We start from the raw sequence: 13,007 nt of genomic DNA, 5'->3' as shown, positions 1-13,007 counted from the left end.
AGCTGGAAAATAAATTATATCATTCAAATAATAAATTAAAATGTATAATTTTTAAATGTTTTTAATTGTCATATTTTGTTTGTTTTTATGTTTTCTGTCTTTGCGGCGTTGCGTTCCACCAGTGAAAACGTAATGTCTCGAATTTGGGCGAAAAACGAAAAGTAAAGTGTAAAACCCTCGTACCTAGGCTAGATGGTGGGTACGAGGTAAAGCGTGAAACGGAAAAAAAGACATTAAATATTTGAATATATTTGTAACTTAAATAGAAAAAAGTAATATGTTCTTTTAATACTAAATCATTCTAATTCTAAAGGATAGGATCATTCTAATTCTAAGAAAAGGTTGAAAAAAATCCCTATCAGGCACATTATATAGGTACCGGTGATGAATACACTCCACATCGGTAAGGGATGTAATCTCCTAATAGACTTACCTGCTCAATAACAAAACGGTATAACGTTATAGAAGATTTGATTTCCGAAAAAGGATATATTTACGCTTTGTTATGTGAAATCGAGTATTTTTTCTTTTTTGTGTGTGTGATTTTGGTATTTTTTAATGAGAATTGTGAAAGGTTTTAGCGATTTTGCAATTATTTTTGGTATATGTGTAAAAATCTGACTGGTAAAGGCGTCCACAATAAATAAGAATCGAACGCAACTAGTGGGTTGGATTTTGACTGAGGAAGAAGAATTTTCATAACTCACCATTCAAAGTCGTATAAATTGGACGAAATATGTGGAAATGCTTAGAATTTTTCTATCCTAACCAGTTGTTTCTGAGATTAGGGCGTTCGACTAAACAAACTCCTTCGTTTTATATAGGCGTATATAAATTGAAATATAGATTAAATTAAATGTAAAACAACGCTTACATCTTAAATTTTACAAATTTAAATTCGACTTCCGAACTATCTTATGCAGACATAGAATTACTAACGCGCTACAACGTACTTAAACACTTTTAAATCAAAATCTTTACACAGATTTCTTATAGCATTTCTAAAACATCAAAGTAACTGCAAATGTTGAACTACAATCAGCAACTCCGTGTTATTTTCTCAGAACAAATCTAAGTTAAGCGATGGTCTCTTTCTTGGATTATTCTATTCCGTTCACTGGACACGGAGCGAATAATTGTTTTACTATCTATTGTTTTACTTAATAAAAATCTTTATTTTTTTTTATCTTCACGCTCTATCCCGCACATAACAGGGTAGGCAGAGGGAACCTACCGTTAAGGCACTCTGTTCCTCACTTTCCGCCGAATTTTCAAGATATTGTGCATGTTTGATTCCCACGAGTGAGAATCAAACTCACAACCGTCGCGTTTACACCCTTGTGCCACTGTGTCATGAAAGCCTCGTAATATATTAAACCTTAGCTACGCAACATAAATTATTACAAAAGCAAATGTAATTACAAATTTATAATTAACGTGTGTCAAATAGCATGTATGTATGTATGTATGTATGTATGTAAGTAGGTACCTATTCATGAATAGAATAGAATTAGTTTTACAACTCCATACAAAAGGGAAGGTCCTTGGTACACACGCTTAAAATGTTTTTGTTCGTCAGTGTGTGCTTAAGAAACAATTTTCCTTTGAATTACGTTAAGTTACTCTATACAATGTTAAAGTAAAAGGATATATTTGTATAATGTTTTGGTAAAACCTGTCTGAGCATCCCGAAACTTGTTTTAAATTAATATGATTATTGCGGCCAATTGAGCGCGGTGTTGAGTACCGCAACTTTACTCACAACGCCTCTAGAATTCAGCAGGAAATAGAGAGCGGAAGTGACTTAATAAGGAATGGAACATTTTGACACTAGGTTCCCGGGTTCCCACTGCCTACCGTGCTATGTGCGGGATACAATGTAAAGCCAGAAACAAGCATTCTATAGGAAATATTATGATTATACACAGTGATATTTCACACCAGTAATTTTTTTATTTAAAGAAATGCATGCATAAAAATATATAGTTAAATATAGCAAATATTATTTTAAATTTCAGTAAAAACTAAGCTTTTCGCACACTCTAGATACACCGCTGGTACCTTTCAAGACTTTTTACTTTTACTAAACCACTTTATACTATATTCCGCGTCTCGCAACTATATAAGTAAGCTCTTTTACGTTTTACAATGAATGGTGTTTTACAGACACAAAAGTCTTTTGTACGGAAAACTGGGTTACATTTAACGTTTTACTTCACAGTGCTAACGATTAAAATAGATATAGAGTAGGAGTGAAGTTTTACATTAACTTATATGATAGATATAGAAAGAAAGAGTCGTATTAATATAATATTTCCAGCTTCACACCGTCGTTATATCAGTCGCTTATAGCAGTGTAGGCAAAGGGAATTTAGTGTAAACACACTTAGTATCTCATTTTCTACCTAATTTCGTAAAATATTGTGTGTTGAGTAGCGCTGTCTACTAGAGAATTACGGAAATTTAAAAAAATATATAATCATTCTCCCGAGTGGGGATCGAACCCCTAACCACCGCGTTACGCAGGAATGGTTATGCACCATCCTATCCTATCCTATCCTATATCTTATAAAACAAAGTCGCTTTTCGTGTCTGTCTGTTGTTTCTAACTCTTCTTCTTCTAAACCACCCAACGGATTTTTATGCGGTTTTCACCATTAGGTCGAGTATTTTTCGTAGAAAGTTTATATATAGTTTATTATTTGTACATTCTTATGTAAATTAACATAAATACGATAAATGTGTATAAAGTCCTACCCGTTGAGACACTTTCGCGCATGCGCTGCTTTAATGGTAAGTACTACATGAAAATAATGTACTGGAGTTTTGTTCCTCTTAATAAGATCTACAAAAAAGTCTGCGACGGCATATTCGTATCTTTTAAGAATAACGTGTAGTGATCATTTTTCTGTCTTAAAATAATAATTTCAATATATTTTTTATTGTGAGTCATATTTTTCCATAATGGTATTAATCCTTATCCTTTAAAATACTTTATTAATTTTCTACGTTAAACGAAGATAAAATTTGCTCTTTTACACTATTTCGAAATTGCGAATAGTTTTAGAGAAAAACGCATTTAATTGTTGACTCATCACGCCGTTCACATATCAACTGTATCGAGTCAAATTTCACTTATCCCTTACTCTCAGCATATAAATAAGTATATTAGTTACGTTGGCCATTTAATGTAGATCAAAACTGTCTTTTACTGTTTTTCATTTTAATAAGTACTTTAGAAGTTGTTACAATATCAATAAATCCTTGCTGCGAAACGGCTCGCCACTCGCCATGCGTCCGCCGCGCCCGCCTGCCTTACACGCATCGGTGGTTCAGTGGTAGAATGCTCGGCTGCCACGCGGGCGGCCCGGGTTCGACTCCCGGCTTTTCACCATGGACATAATACCCTCTTCAGCATTAACCACAAGCTCGAAAATAAAAACCCGCCTGCCTTTATAGCAACGAAGATTTAGATGCGTTTGTATTGGGTAATTGGAGTTGAACGTATTATTTTTGTTTTGTTTATAATTTCTTCCGTTTAAAAATAGTCATTTAACTATCTAAAAATAGTCATTTAAATATATTTTAATAAGTACTTGAAAAGATTAGTAGCACAGATTTAAAATTACGGTACCTACTAAAAAATCCTTGCTGTGTAAAACAATTGGAAAATCCTTATTGACACTACGAAAATGCGGGTAACATTAGGGCTTAATTAATTTTCACATTATCTTAAGTGCTTTGCAAATATACATTATATGAATAATCCAGTAGTAAAAGCGGGCGAAGCCGCAAGAGGGTCGCTAGTCTATATATATAAAAGGACTTGTCCTCACTGACTGAGGTAAGACGCACGCACAGCCGTAACCGCTGATGATAGAAACGTGGAATTTGGACAGATGTTTACTTTCGTAATCTGGACATCCACTAAGAAGGGATTTTGAAAAATTTTAACCCTAAAGGGGTGAAATAGGGGTTGAAAGTTAGTATGGAAAAATTCTTAAATCGCCACTGATTTTTATAAAATTTTAAATTTAGACTCTTAAAAATATTTAATTGAACACATGTTTCATGGTTTATTAGAATTCACTCCTAAATACGAAAGCGAAGCTGCGCGCGTCCGCTAGTATCTTATAAAACAAAGTCGCTTTTCGTGTCTGTCTGAACTTTCTAACTCTTCTTCTTCTAAACCACCCAACGGATTTTTATGCGGTTTTCACCATTAGGTCGAGTATTTCTCAGGGAAGGTTTATATATAGTTTATTATTTGTATATTCTTATGTAAATTAACATAAATACGATAAATGTGTATAAAGTCCAACCCGTTGAGACACTTTCGCGCATGCGCTGCTTTAATGGTAAGTAGTATATGAAAATAATGTACTGGAGTATTGTTCCTCTTAATAAGATCTACAAAAAAGTCCGCAAGAGCATATTTTTATCTTTTAAGGATAACGTGTAGTGATCATATTTCTGTCTAAAAATAGTAATTTCAATATATTTTTTATTGTGAGGGATATTTTTCCATAATGGTATTAATCCTTATCCTTTAAAATACTTTATTAATTTTCTACGTTAAACGAAGATAAAATTTGCTTTTTACACTATTTCGAATTTGACACATCCCGCCGTTGACACATCAGCTGTGCCGACTCAAGTTTTACTTATCCCTTACTCTCAGCATATAAATAAGTATATTAGTTACGTTGGCCATTTAATGTACATCAAAACTGTCTTTTACTGTTTTTCATTTTAATAAGTACTTTAGAAGTTGTTACAATATCAAAAAATCCTTGCTGTGAAACGCGCCTCGCGACGTTTTGCTTATTTTACAAGCGCGTCCGCCGCGCCCGCCTGCCTTACACGCATCGGTGGTTCAGTGGTAGAATGCTCGCCTGCCACGCGGGCGGCCTGGGTTCGATTCCCGGCCGATGCAGTCTATTTAATTTTCCTCACAGGCAGCCACGTAGTGCTTACTTTTCATCAGGGACAGAATACCCTCTTCAGCATTAACCATAAGCTCGAAAAAAAAAACCCGCCTGCCTTTATAGCAACGAAGATTTAGATGCGTTTGCACGTATTGGATAATTCGAGTTGAATGGATTATTTAAAGTCATTTAACTATCTAAAAATAGTAATTTAAATATATTTTAATAAGTACTTGAAAAGATTATTACCACAGATTTACTTGCTGTGTAAAACAATTGGAAAATCCTAATTGAAACTACGAAAATGCGGGTTGCATTAGGGTTTAATTAATTTTCACATTATCTTAAGTGCTTTGCAAACATACATTATATGAATTATCCAGTAGTAAAAGCGGGCGAAGCCGCAAAGGGGTCGCTAGTTATCTATAAAAATGTTGGTTTTTAGTATTTATTGGTATAGCGGCAATACAAATTTATAAATAACTAGCGACCCTCTTGCGGCTTCGCCCGCTTTTACTACTGGATTATTCATATAATGTATGTTTGTAAAGCACTTAAGATAATGTGAAAATTAATTAAACCCTAATGCAACCCGCATTTTCGTAGTTTCAATAAGGATTTTCTAATTGCTATACACAGCAAGGATTTTTAGTAGGTACCGTAATTTTAAATCTGTGCTACTAATCTTTTCAAGTACTTATTAAAATATATTTAAATGACTATTTTTAGATAGTTAAATGACTATTTTTAAACGGAAGAAATTATAAACAAAAACCTACCTATTATATGCTGATACATTCAACTCCAATTATCCAATACGTGCAAACGCATCTAAATCTTCGTTGCTATAGAGACAGGCGGGTTTTTTTTTTTTTCGAGCTTGTGGTTAATGCTGAAGAGGGTATTCTGTCCCTTATGAAAAGCAAGCACTACGTGGCTGCCTGTGAGGAAAATAGAATGCATCGGCCGGGAATCGAACCCGTTCCGCCCGCGTGGCAGGCGAGCATTCTACCACTGAACCACCGATGCTTGTAAGGAAGGCGGGCGCGGCCGACGCATGGCGAGTGGCGAGCCGTTTCGCAGCATGGATTTTTTGATATTGTAACAACTTCTAAAGTACTTATTAAAATGAAAAACAGTAAAAGACAGTTTTGATCTACATTAAATGGCCAACGTAACTAATATACGTTTTTATATGCTGAGAGTAAGGGATAAGTGAAACTTGAGTAACATACAGCTGATGTGTCAACGGCGGGATGTGTTAACAATTAAATGCCTTTTTCTGTAATACTATTCGCAATTTCGAAATAGTGTAAAAAGCAAATTTTATCTTCTTTTAACGTAGAAATTTAATAAAGTATTTTAAAGGATAAGGATTAATATCATTATGGAAAAATATTGCTCACAATAAAAAATATATTGAAATTATTATTTTTAGACAGAAATATGATCACTACACGTTTTTCTTAAAAGATACGAATATTCTCTCGCAGACTTTTTTGTAGATCTTATTAAGAGGAACAATACTCCAGTACATTTTTTTCATGTAGTACTTACCATTAAAGCAGCGCATGCGCGAAAGTGTCTCAACGGGTAGGACTTTATACACATTTATCGTATTTATGTTAATTTACATATGAATGTACAAATAATAAACTATATATAAACCTTCTACGAAAAATACTCGACCTAATGGTGAAAACCGCAACAAAATCCGTTGGGTGGTTTAGAAGAAGAAGAGTTAGAAACAACAGACAGACACGAAAAGCGACTTTGTTTTATAAGATATAGGATACATCTTTTGTGAAAATTTCAACTGTCTGTCTACAGACAGACATATACACGGACAGACAGCAAAGTCTTAATTATTATTAAGACTCCGGAATTAAAACAGAACAGAACCCTTTTTGTACAATACTCTAATAATAAAAGACAATAGAGAAGAAAAAAAAATTATTCAAACAATTAAATAACAATCTATATTCCATTTCCGTTGTTTAAATACAGAAAACTCATTGTTAAATTTGTACAAGATAAAATATAAAAGAATTTATAGGAAGAAATTAGTGTACATACGAAGCAAAATTCCAGAGACACGATCACGTAACTAAGCCCTGTCTTCTTTTACGCTACGTTTAACTAGTCCTTAAGATATTTTGTACGGGCGACTTAACAAGATTGAAATTTAATTGAGAAATGTTTTCCAATGGTATTCGAGTGTAAAAATAATGGGTAGGTATGGTTGTGTAGAGCTTCTGTTAGTTATGGCTTTTGAAAATGTGGACATTTATAGCTTTTACGTTTTAGATGAGTCGACTACTCAGGAGAAAGAATAAATTTAAATTATTCTTATATTTTATTGAGGCCTACAACCCGCGATTCGAAAAGTAGATGATATAAATAATAATTGTTAGTTTTATAATAAAATCACATTGAGTCGTTAATTTAATGAAAGAATAATACATTTATTTTATGTATTTTATAGCTTCACGCCGTATACCGCACTTATCCCGCATTTCGTTATCCACGATTGCACGTTGAGCGACAGAACTTAACGCTGAATAATTATAAACTATCCAAAATAATAAAATAATTAGTTAATAGTTTATAATTTGGGATTTTTTTTTATAACTTCAAATTCGCTTACTTCTACATGAAGGCTTTTAAAGTTTACCCAAACGAAAAATAGATGGCGCTGATTGAAATTGAATCGCGCTATCGTTACGTTCAGATTGATTTTATGAGTATATTCGATTTTTCCTATACAAGCAATTATTTTCATTTTCCCTCTGGTGAAAATCTATTTTTTGTGAGACGATCTAAGTATTTACTTAGAATCGTCTTGTTAATTATTGTTAAACCATCGAACGAACTATATCGTCTTGTTAATTATTGTTAAACCATCGAACGAACTATATATAAATTATAAAAATAAATTATCCAAGCGAGGAAGTAAAAATAACTGATTTCTCCAAGCAGAAATCGAATCTACATTCTACAACCGTCGCATCAGAATTTGTACTACAGAAACGGACTACTGCGCCAATAAGTAATTGATATATGTAGTTTTTATGAAGAATAATATAATAATAATACATATATCAATTTAACAATCGCTTTATTACGATCCTACAAATGCAAATTCGGAAAGAACGCGAGTATAATAAATTCATCGTTAACAAGTTCCGTAGAAGCGATATGAAACTACTATTCAATTTATTATTGAAGTTATTGCGGGAAATATTCAATTTAGTTATTATGGATTAAATTGGTCTCAGTGAGTTATTTGTTATTGGTAGAGAGAAATGGTGTTCAAACATTTTGTTTTCTACTTTCCACTGATTTTTTGAGACATTGGCGGAATTTAACGTCGCGCTTTGTCCTGTTACCAGAGTACCAGGAGGAGGAATCGAACACACAACCGTCCATCCTTACATTCATACATTTATACCACTATACAATGATGGCCTTAATCCTACATTTGTGTTGTAATTAAAAAAGCAGTTTCACGCATATTCTCGCTTAGGTGCCTAGATAAAGGAAACTTACTTTTAAGTTCTATTCTATTTATATTAGTTAGTTATATTCTATTCTCTACTTTTCGACCAATTGACAAGACCTTTGCATTTTAAGTACTGAGCTACCCCAATACGAAATAATAAAATAGTATGAAACTGAATGTTATTATTATTTATGCAAAAACTAAGTACAAAGGCTACTCTTTAAAGAAAACAGAAGGATCAAATTGGCATTCTTAATTAAATTATAAAACAATACAACATTCCTTGCGATTCTATTTACGGATAGCAATATTTATTACTTGAGATTTTAATGTTTTGATATAATTTATTTTTATTTAACTTCCTTATAGGAGGAGGCAATCTATTATTAAGATATCTCGTTTCGTTTTTTTAGTGTTAAGATACTCGTTCCACCTTTTCCGCCAAATTCTGGAGACACTGAGTGTTGAGTGACGGTACTCAACGCCGCGATTTGCCTCGACACCAGAGCGAAGAAATGTAAATATAAATTTAAATAAATAATTCATTTCCTCAAGCTTGGATCGATCCCACTACCAATCGCATTCACCTTCGCGTTGACCTAACTTTTTAAAAATATTTTATAAAATATAATTATAATATGTAAAAGTGTCAATAAAACTAGTCACCTAATAAAGTGCACATACATACAAACATACGAGTTTATGAAGTGTGTATAGAAAAAAAAAACAAGCAAAGTGGAACTTGTTCCATATTTATAATACAGTAGCAAGTATAATTTAAAAGAGTACTTTACTCTACCATTGCGAGCTTTGTTGATTATGTGAAGAATTATTTAATGAAACAGTGGATATACTTAAAGTTGCTGTCTAATTGGATTTTCTTTCTTTTTTATCTTTTTATACAGGTTTAAATTTGTAAAATTCAGCATTAAGTGCAATTTGTGGTTTAAAGAGAACTTTTTAAAAAGTTTTTTACGAGTATGTGTTATAAATAAAAGATAGTTCCAAGCTGGATGTCGTATATCGCAGGGTTGGGTAGATAGAACGTAGTGTTAAAACATTCTGTTCTCCACTTTTCAAAGCTCAATTATCTAATAGCAAATCTCAATAAAAGCTCTTTTCTAGAGTAAATGGAAACTCTTTTCTAGAGTCATTTGTTAGCTGCCTTTTTCAAAAGCTCAATATAGAAGAGATACAGAAAAAGTGACTCACACAATAGCAATCCCACCCGACATCTGTTTTACAAAGTTATCTATGAAGCAGTTTTGATTGGCGTGCATTCATTTCAGGCTAGTTCTGTTCTAGCTAGGTCTAGATTTTTTTATACTTTTTTGTTTAACTATGCTTTTGAGTGAATTAAGATTTTTATAGGTTGTTTTGTCTAACACTTGTTTTGGTATATTTTATAAAGTGGTCAGAGTGTCATGTCACTTCTTTCTCTATTTAAAAACTTTTTGTTAGTTGTGATAACCTTGTACCTTCTTAGATTTACGATTTAATAACAAGACATAGCGCGTCGTTGAGTTACATGGCAATTTCTCGTTGCGGGTAAACGCTTTTCCAGTTAGACGCAGTGTTGCTACGTCACTACGGATGGACGAAACAAAAATATATTTCAACATAAAACACCTTTAACATAAAAATAATAAACTAAAAATAAAATATATTTCCATTTCCGAATATTCTTTTTATAATTTTTTCACTCTTTTCAAGATATGAAAAAAATCTAACCGAATTCCTTTATTGTGAGAAGCCGACGGGAAAATATTCGTACATTATTTACCCATTTACCTTTAAGTTGTTTCCGAAACTTATCGACTTTCTGTCTATTTTCTGAATATTATTATAATATTTTTTTGTCTCGTGGGAAATTTTGAAGAATTTGTTTGTAAATGTGGCATTAAATATGTATGTTTGGCTTTAAAGCATAATAATATGTATCCATAGTTAGGCAGAGGGAACATAGTCGAAACGTCGTGCCGTGGCCCTTATTTGTTCAGTGAGAGCTTAGTGCCAAGACACTTCGTCTTTCATCGTCATTGTGTGACAAATCAAATTATATATTACTAGCGGACGCGCGCAGCTTCGCTTGCTTATTGCTTGGGGGTGAATTCTAATAAACTTTGAAACACGTGTTCAATAAAATATTTTTAAGAGTCTCAATTTCAAATTTTATAAAAATCAGTGGCGATTTAAAGATTTTTCTATATAAACTTTCAACCCCTTATTTACACCCCTAGGCGATGAATTAAAATAAACCACGAAACTTATGTTCAATGAAATATTTTTAAGAGTCTAAATTTCAAATTTTATAAAAATCGGTGGCGATTTAAAGATTTTTCCATACAAACTTTCAACCCCTTATTTGCACCCTTAGGGGATGAATTCTAGAAAACCATGAAACATATGTTCAATTAAATATTTTTTAGAGTCTAAATTTAAAATTTTATAATAATCAGTGGCGTTTTAAAGATTTTTCCATACAAACTTTCAACCCCTTATTTGCACCCTTAGGGGAAGAATTCTAAAAAAACCATGAAACATATGTTCAATTAAATACTTTTAAGAGTCTGAATTTCAAATTTTATAAAAATTGGTGCCGATTTAAAAAAAAATCTATACAAACTTTCAACCCCTTATTTGCACCCTTAGGGGGAAAATTCTAGAAAACGATGAAACACGTGTTCAAATAAATACTTTTAAAAATGTACATTTCAAATTTAATAAAAATCGGTGCCGATTTAATTTTTTTTCCATACAAACTTTGAACCCCTATTTCACCCCTTTAGGGTAAAAATTTTTCAAAATCCCTTCTTAGTGGATGTCCAGATTATGAAAGTAAATATTTGTCCAAATTTCACGTTTCTACGCACAGCGGTTACGGCTGTGCGTGCGTTTTACCTCAGTCAATGAGGACAAGTCCTTTTATATATATAGACTAGCGATACAAACTAATACTGGTGTATAAATTATATTACTGTAAATTTTCATATAAGGGTTACTAAACGGACAAGCAAAAACATACATCCTCACAAACTTTCTCATTTACAATATTAATAGTAGAAAATCAACAATAATATCCAGCATATAAATAAAACGCGCGACCAATATTGAACTTTACTTCTATTTACTGCAATGGTTCATGTTTAATGTTTTGTAAGTTCTTCATAAATCACCCAGAACAAAGGGATGCGGGCGCTTTAATAAAATACAAAGAATATTTTTTTATTCAATGTCGATGTTACCATCGCATCGTACTAATTAGAGTGCCTGTATAAGGGAGTATTACAGATTCCATTCTCTTTCGGGGGCAAATTTTCTAGGTTGACTGTAAGAAATCTCTGTTGGACTATGTTTTAATCTTTGTTTTTTAAGAGTATATTTTGTATATATGGAAATTGCTGTGGATCAGATTTAAATTTATATTAATAATTTTTAGTCACACATGCATCACAATTTACAAAATTAACAATTTATTAGAAAAATATTTTATTAGCCTTAGAGTGTTCGTAAACTGAATTTGGATGAAATTGGTGAAACTGAAATCGGTATGGAACCCTCGGTGGGCGAACCCGACTGGCTGGATAGTCCACTCCTTCCACACATTCAATCCCAATCCAATTTTCTTTTTATCTTTTAATGAGAAAATAACTTATTCCCGAGTGAGAATCGAACCCACGATCGCCTACAGTAAGATTTGTGGTTAAAGAGTTTATTTATTTCTCAAAAGAAATTACATTTCACTTAAAGAGAAATACAGAGTTATCTTAAACAAATACATATTAAACAATGTGAGCGTCGGAATCAGCAAAACATAGGTAAATAACAAAAAGAAAACAATATCAAATACTCAATTAACAAATGTAAGTGAAAGAGGGTACATTGAGATAATTTAAACATATTGACCATGACCGTTTACAATAAAGTTATGTTTACCCACATTTTAAGAAGTCACAATACAGGGTCGGATTCTACTTAATTTTTATAAGATGCTCCTTTAATTTAGTTTTAAAATTATACATTTTTTTTGATGTTTTTATATCTTGAGGTAATTTGTTGTAAATTTGTGCTCCTTCATAAATAATAGATTTTTTGCCATAATTGGTTCTTGTTTTTGGTAAGTATAAATTATTTGCACTTCTAAGTGGTCTCTTTCCTATTTGTTTATTGGTCAGAAAAGATAGCTGCGATTGTAAATTGTTTTGTAAAATTTTATGAATAAGAATACATGTGTTATATTGATATAGTTGACGAATATTTAAAATTTTAGTTTCATTATATATCTTATTTGTAGATGTTAATGGCTTGAAATGGAAAAGCAGTTTTATTATTTTATTTTGAATAATTTGCAAAGATTTGAAGTTAGTTTTAGCAGCGGCTCCCCATATTTCAACTAGATAAGTTAGATTTGACTGAACTAATGAGTAATATATTGTATAGCACACACTACGAGGCAGACAACGATAGATACCACGCAACGAACCAAGTAGGGAGGATAACTTAGATTTAATATTTTCTATATGCACCGTCCATGTCAGGTCACTGTCCAAGGTTAGACCTAAATATTTTTCTGTGCT

Source organism: Heliconius melpomene, chromosome 17, assembly GCF_056956725.1.
Source record: "Heliconius melpomene rosina isolate 202511_hmr_F chromosome 17, ASM5695672v1, whole genome shotgun sequence".
Lineage (NCBI taxonomy): Eukaryota > Metazoa > Arthropoda > Insecta > Lepidoptera > Nymphalidae > Heliconius > Heliconius melpomene.
The sequence above is the reverse complement of the archived record's forward strand: the minus strand, read 5'-3'. Positions refer to the sequence as shown.